At 37.3% G+C, this 7,794-nt stretch overlaps 1 long non-coding RNA gene across 1 annotated transcript; it reads right to left on the reverse strand.

Moving 5' to 3' along the window:
* Window positions 1-2,570: 2,570 nt before the first annotated feature.
* LOC147708783 (uncharacterized) lies at window positions 2,571-4,216 on the reverse strand. The gene is made up of 6 exons (XR_015296520.1): window positions 4,154-4,216; window positions 3,969-4,023; window positions 3,831-3,860; window positions 3,311-3,415; window positions 3,146-3,216; window positions 2,571-2,787 (listed from the first exon to the last, which is right to left on the reverse strand). It is a non-coding gene; the product is annotated as an uncharacterized LOC147708783 (long non-coding RNA).
* Window positions 4,217-7,794: the final 3,578 nt, after the last annotated feature.

A 7,794-nucleotide genomic window follows, 5' to 3' on the forward strand; every position in this document is an offset into this window, starting at 1 on the left:
AACTCAATGTGATCCAAGAAGAATTCTTTCTTTTTTACAATTCATTTTTCTTTTTTGGAAATTGTTTCCTTTTTTCATATATCATAAGAAATCTATTTGGATTTTAACAAACATCACAATATTTACAATTCACAGCCACCATTTATAAACATATATTTTGTTATCACAAATATGTACCAAGCATTATAAATAACTCAGACAAAACATATAACATGTAACAATTAATGACAATTTTTAGACACAGACACAAAACATAAAGAACACTTAATTGTGACAACAAGATCTTCTTAGTTGAATTTTTTCAAAAGCCTCAAATTTAGGCCAATAAACCAAACGGTACACTATTTACAACAAACCCACTTTGGTCCAAGCATGACATCCAAATCTCATAAACTCTTTCAAAGAATTCTATGCTTGAGCAAAATCAGGGGTTGCTTTCCTTTACATAGCACTCATTTGGGTGATAAATGGTTGACGTGTTTCAAACCCAAACAGCAATTCATAGGGTTCTCCTCAGGACCAGTGACTCTTTGCAAGATCAGCCAATCTCCTACGTTCCACTCGAATCACGCACTCTGTCAATAAAGTTCTATCTCAGGTGGTATCTTTTTAAATGATCACCTTCAATTAGGTCTTTAAACGTATCACTTCAAGTCTTTATTCTTTTGCTATAGAACATCGTCATAACATCTCTCTGCTACTTCTGAAGACAGGATGGGGTTTTTCTTTGGCGTGTTTGTGACCCTCTATAGCAGGGAAACGTTTAAAAAAATGTAATACTTGCTGGGGCCACACCAGGATCTAGGGTCCATAGGGAATCCATAGGAGGCAGCCAAAATAGTGATTATAAAAACAACAACACACTGTACTACAATCAGCCACGATTACAAATAAGGATATCAGGGACTAAGCGAACAGATTAACAAAAATGTCATAGGCCTCTTCTACCAATGGTCCTAGGAAATGGCTTTTAAAAGTAAAATAAAGGGATTGATGCACACACTGGCTGCACAAAATGAGGGAAGCTATCTCATCGACCACATGGCCACTGAAGAAGAAGACATGGAGGGCAAAGATAAAATGGTCACCAAACGTACATACACACACACGCACAATAACTGGCTCCACAAAATGGCTCCTGCCGCTTGAAAGGAGGCATGGAGAACAAAGACAAAATGGCCATTGTGATCATACGCATAGAGGCTACATACAATGGCCTGTGCTGCATAGCCAGTAAAGAAGAGACATGGAGAACAAAAAACACATGGCATCCTATGACACTAGCAATTATTTTTTTTTATAATCATCAATTTTTTTTTGGGCCCTATCAGGCCCCACGACCCATGGGGCTCTATAGGAGGAAGGGGCAGGTAGGCAAGAAAAAAAATACATTCAATAATTGCTGGTGCGGTGGTGCCCCACCAGGCCCTATGGCCCAGGGGGACTCTATGAGAGCTGGTTGGGCAGGCAAAAATGAAGAAATATATTGAATATTGCTTGTGCACCACTAGGCCCTAGGTCTCTTGGGAGGCAGGCATAAAAAACATGATTACAAATCCAACAACACACTGTACTACAATCAGCTACAATCACACTTAAATAAATCTGGAAAAAAAGACAAATATACAAAAGTACCATAGGCCTTTCCTATCACTGGTCCTAGAAAATATCTTTGAGAAGTAAAATAAAGGAATTGAGGAACACACTGGCTGCACAACATGGTGGAATCTACCTCATCCACCACATGTCTACTAAAAAAGAAGGCATGGAGGACAAAGACTGAATGGCTACCAAAGACACACACACTAACTGGCTCCAAACAATATTGGGCGCCGCATGGCCAGCATAGAAAGACGCATAGAAAAATAAGGCAAAAAGGCCACCATGACCACACACACACACACTGGCTGCACACAACAGCCACAGCAGCATGGCCAGTAAACAAGAGGCGTGGAGAACATAGAACACATGGAAGCCTTTGAAATTGACAAACACACACTGGCAAAAAAAAAAACATCAAATATTTGCTGGTGCCCCACCAGGTGCTAGAGGCTTTTTGTTGATTCTATGAGAGATGGGGGGAGGCAAGCAAAAATAAAATAAAAAAATGCATTAAATATTTGCTGGTGTCCAAGAAGGCCCCGGGCCCATGGGGGCTCTATGGGAGACACGCAAAAAAATTTTTTTTTAAACCAACAACACACTGTGCTACAATCAGCCATATAAATATACATGCAAAAAGAAAAACAAATGAGCAACAATTTCATATGGTAGCAAAGAAGGAGGCATAGAGAACTAAGACAAAATGGCCACCATGCCCACACACACACACTTTCTACACAAAATAGCTACCACCACATGGCCAGCAAAGAAGAGGCATGGAGAGCAAAGGATTCATAGTGTATATAACAAGGACCCCCTGAACAACAAATAATTCAATTCCTAGGTCAGGGACAAATATTTATGAGGTAAAAACACCTAGGCAATTGTATCCTCCTGTCTACGCAATGGTAAATGGGAAAATTAACACAGCAAAATAGAGTTCTGTCTTTATTGTAAAGATTTTTAATAGTTCATAAAAAAACTTTTTGTTGTATACACATCAATTAAAAAATTGTATCAACATACAATATAGAGCATATGAAACATAATATTGTAAGAAACAATTCATTAAAAACAAATTCAAAAACAAATAAAATATGTAACAAGAGCGGAATAGGTGGCACAATAATTATCGAAGCGCGTTTCGGCGAACCAGCGCCTTCTTCAGGAATAGCCACTAATTACCTGAGAAAAGAAGTGTATAATGAATACCTTCATTAAATTAAATTACATTCAATGTGTCAAAAAATCTAACATTAATACTCTCTATTGAGAAACCAATATTCCAATATTTCTATTACATCATTTATAAAAAACATATCGACAGAACTCATATATTGACAAAACTGAATGATATTCTCCCAAAAAAATGGACAAGAAAGACTTACGAACAAATAAAGTCTATACTTGTGGTTTACTAAAGTGCTCATCTAAATCTGTAACCAAATGTGCTCACATAAGTGGGGGACTAAATAGGCTCTGCTTTTGACATGAATAGCATCCCTATTTAGAATGTCAAATCACAGTTTGACAGAATACTTACTTAAAAGACATTCGCGGTAATTCAACAGAAAGCACGGTTATTATTTGCAGGTCACACTGGTGTTAAGCTTTCTGAAATGGAAGGGAAACCAATATAAACCAGAATGGAAAAGGGGAAACGAACGATGTATTCAATTAACATCTATAGATTGAGCTATTTACTTACTGGACTTTTAATTTTAATGTTCCGTTATGAGTCACTGTCTATTTCGTGATGTCGAATTTGACAGAGGTAGCTCAAAGATAGCATTTTTATTCACATTTTCCTTATCTGGTAAAGAGGAATAGATATAAATAAAGATTAAATTAATAGTTATTATTTGACATGGGTGACTCAAAGATCGAATTTTTAAATCACGTTTTCCTTATCGAAAGCTAAAGGGTTAAATTTGGATACAGATTAACTCATTAAATGTTTTTAGTCAAATATCCATATCATGTACGCACTTTATTTTAAGAAATAAAAAAAGTTTAGAGAGCGATAACGTCACAGACCTAGCCTATACACATTCTTGTTAAGAACAGAAGGCTCGTTAAATTCAAAAGTATAGCCTGAGCAGTTGGTAATGCAACAACGAGAACCAGTACACATGGATACTTTATGTCAATGAAGTTAAACGTTTCAATGTTGCGACACAATCGTCCAAAAATCATTGAAATAGAGCATAAAAGATGCCTTGTCTTACATTTTTATACAGGCAGGCCGGTGACAAAATCTGGAAGTATAATACAGACAAAAAATAAGAATATGCACCGCAAAAGCGCAATACATTTAAAAACCAAGATGGAAAAAGTATATGTCACATTAACATTAGCCTAATTACCTAGCGGGCCTTGGCGATGAGTGTAGCTTTCGATTGTGACCGATATTGCTTGAAGCTGTAGAAAAGCAATAAAAGTGCAACTTAAGCAAAAAGGTAAAGGGCGGTCATAAACAAATAAAGCGCAGTCATTCTATTATAAGTTCAGATAACTGCAAGGCGGAAAAACTCACTCACACAGGACCCACCTGGATTTAGACTTCGCAAGAGAAGATCGAAGGCGAACGGAGAATCCTGGCGTCTTGCGTCACAGGAAACGGATGGATATCAATGAGCCACTAAATTGCAAGGCATTTAAATACTCGCGCGTGAGAGGTTAACAACGTGAGGATATATCATGTGACCTAACACCTGACCTCTCATGGAAGTAAATAAGTTACTTTCAACACGCAGCTCATGAAGAAAGACGACTTGCCAATAATACTTTAGGGAGCATATCTGTGTATAATGCAATATCCAAAGAATGTAACGGAATCTCAATACAAAAATCTAAATCTGAACATAATTAAGTATTGTTGATATAACCCCCACAGGTGTCGTAAAAAGTGTTCACTTAAGTACAATGGAGATCGACCTCCAAGTCAAATAAATTATAAAAGATACAATTGATTTTTATAAAGGAGTAAAAAATAAAATAGATAGATGGCCAATAAGGAAAAGGAGATGAAATATTATTATGGATTAAAAAGCAGGCCAAGTAGTCACCCAGCAATTCGGTAACCGAATACCTGGGAATGCGGTAATCAGTGAAAATTAGAAAATAGCATTTTCCCATGGTTTTTCGCTATTTAATCTGTTTTTGAAAGTGTCTAAAGAAAATATCCCAAAAACCTCACTTTTTTTTTTCTTATACTCATGCCACCTTTTGTGTCTGGGATGTTAATTTTCTCTAGAATTCGCCATTTGAAATCATCAGGTCCATGGTTACAATCTACAAAATGTTTAATCATGGGAGATAACAATTTTTTAGTTCTTATGGCGGAAAGATGCTCTGTGAGTCGAACCTGAATGGGCCTTGAGATTTCACCGACGTACCCAAGGGCACAGGGGCATTGGATAAAGTAAACAGTGTTTGGTGTCTTGCAATTCCACATATGGGTAGCAGGAGTGGTGTACCCAGTATGAGTGAAACTTTCACCATCTAAAATATTATGGCATGATTGTAAGACAAACACTTCAATGTTCCTTTGATCGGTTGATTTGTATCTATAGATTTTTGCAAAAAGATGTCCTGGTTTCGTAATCCATTAAAACGGGAATGGACAATCTAGTCCTTGATGTTCTTATTACGTCGATGGGCAAAAATGGGTTTAGCTAATTTCTGATCCTGTGTGCAGTTACTGTTCAGTTACTGTTCAGAATGTGCCAATTCGAGTTGACAATGTGTTTTACTCTAGAGTCTAAGGTGGAATGTCTAGTAATACAAACTAACTGCTTGTTTTCTTTTACTGTCTTAGATCGCAGAAGGGAATCTCTGTCAAAAAATCTGGCCCTTTTATAGGAGTCCCTCACCAGCCGGTCGGGATATCCTCTCTCTAGGAATTTCTTTCTCATTTCTATTGCCTGTCTATCAAAGTCACGGAGATCAGAACAGTTACGTCTCACTCTCAGAAACTGTTAGAAAGGAACACACTGCTTCTGATTCCGTGGATGGAAACTGTGAAAATGCACCAGAATATTCCTCGCTGTAGGCTTCACATATAAGTCTACTTTCAGTCTACCCTGATCGTTCAAAATCAGAATATCCAAAAATTCAACCTTCTCAGTACTAATGTGGGCCGTAAATTTGAGATTATGATCCGCAACATTCAGCCAACTTAGAAACTCTGATAAAGCCTCTCTCCCATTGGTCCAGACAAAGAAGATATCCTCGATGTATCTGGACCAATGGGAGACAGATTCATAAAATGGGGCAACCTCGTTATATATAAATCTATTTTCGAATGCAGCCATATATATACTTGCCACAGATGGAGCCACAGATGTACCCATGCTCATGCCTTTCACTTGGCGATATAATTGCTGTCCAAATTCAAAGATGTTTTCAGTCAAAACTACCTTGAGGCAAGGAAGAGTAAATGCTTTAGGGCAGGGTATATTCTGATCGTCAATAAACCATTCGGTTGCCTCCATAGCTTCCATCAAAGGGATATTACTATACAACGATTCTACATCAAGTAGTTCATTAGAAGGATTAAAATTCAGATTTTCAATTTTCCTAATCATATCTCCCGTGTCCTTAACATAGGAGGCTATATTTGGAATGTAAGGGCGGAGTTGAAAGTCAACGTATTTAGATAGGGGCTCAGTGATGGTACCTATGGTGGACATTATGGGTCTATAAGGTGGATTAATTATGTCCTTATGTATTTTCGGTAAACCGTAAATACATGCTGTTTTTCCTTGGTTGTGATTTAGGTACTCATATTCCTTTAAAGTAATGTCTCCTACTTAGAGCGCATGATGCGTTAAATTCTGAATTTTTTTTACTAATAGTATTTAAGGGGTTGGCCTTAATACTAGTGTAGAAAGAGGTATTGTCAAGCATACTTTGCATCTTTTGTTCATAATCACTGGAGTCAATTACGACTATTCCACCTCCCTTATCACAACTTTTTATTGTTAGGGCATTATTACTAGCTAGAGATTTTAACCCCATATGTTCATTTCTATTTAAATTATATAGCGGTTTAGGAATGAAGCTAAGGGCTTGTTCTAGTCTACGTAATACTACCAGTTCAAATGCTGCTACTTCAGGTCCCAGTTGATCTAAAGAAGGGCTGAATGTAGAAGGGAGAGATAAACATCTGGTGGTATCGATAGGGACATCTAATCTATTATCAGAACTGAAATATTTTTTTAGCCGTATTTTACGAAAAAATGAAATAATATTGCGATGTAATTCAAAGATATTAGCATTTGAATGAGGGACATAAGAGAGACCTTTTGATAGAAGACTGACACTGTGTTCATCCAAATTAGCCGTAGACAGATTGAAAATAGGGATTACAGGATTACATTCCTGATTTCCAGTACTGTCAGTTGCGTGTCTCCCTGATAAATTGATGGTCCTCCTGTTGATAATGATGTTGCGTTTTGTAACTTCCTCTGTTTTGAGCCTGGAAACGTACTCTCAGACGTCCCCGGTTCATCCCTCGGTTGGCTAAAAAAGGTTGAACTTGATTACGTTTTGTCTGAAAAGAGTTAGAATTCCCTTCAGGTTCATAGTAGGCTTCATTAACATCTCCATCAGAATCTGATGTGTCTGAGAAAGTGTTTACCCTTTGTTGTTGAGTTCTATTGTCGTCCACATAGTGATTCTGTTTAGAAAATTCTTGTTTTAGATACGGATAAGTATTCTCAAGTGAATAGAATCTTTTATCCTGTCTTGCGTTTGTTTAAATAATTGGAAAGAGATTCTAGTTCTTTATAAGACTCCTCAAGTTTTTTTAGGGCCTCTTCTATACTACCAGCCTTTTTAATCTTATCCTCTAGTTCTTCAACTTCTGTCTTGATCTCTATAGCCAACTCTTTGGCAGTTTCGACAATAAGGATAATTAAATCCCGCGAGCATACTCCATTTTTCTAAAAAGGCTCTATGGTGTACAAATAGCCCAGGGATATTCCGTACTCGGAGGCCGGTTGGTATCATGCCTGCCCTTAAATATGCCAGCATGAACTCACCATGCGCTTCCATCCTTTTTAACTTCTTTTTCAAATCTATCAATTTCCTAAGATCGTCCTGATTATGACTAATGTCATTCAAAACACTGCCAAAGAAGTTTGAGGTACCTAGTAGGAAAGCAAATTCCTCGTCCGTAAATCCAAA

This window comes from Lissotriton vulgaris, chromosome 6, assembly GCF_964263255.1.
Source record: "Lissotriton vulgaris chromosome 6, aLisVul1.2, whole genome shotgun sequence".
In the NCBI taxonomy this organism is placed as follows: Eukaryota; Metazoa; Chordata; class Amphibia; order Caudata; family Salamandridae; genus Lissotriton; species Lissotriton vulgaris.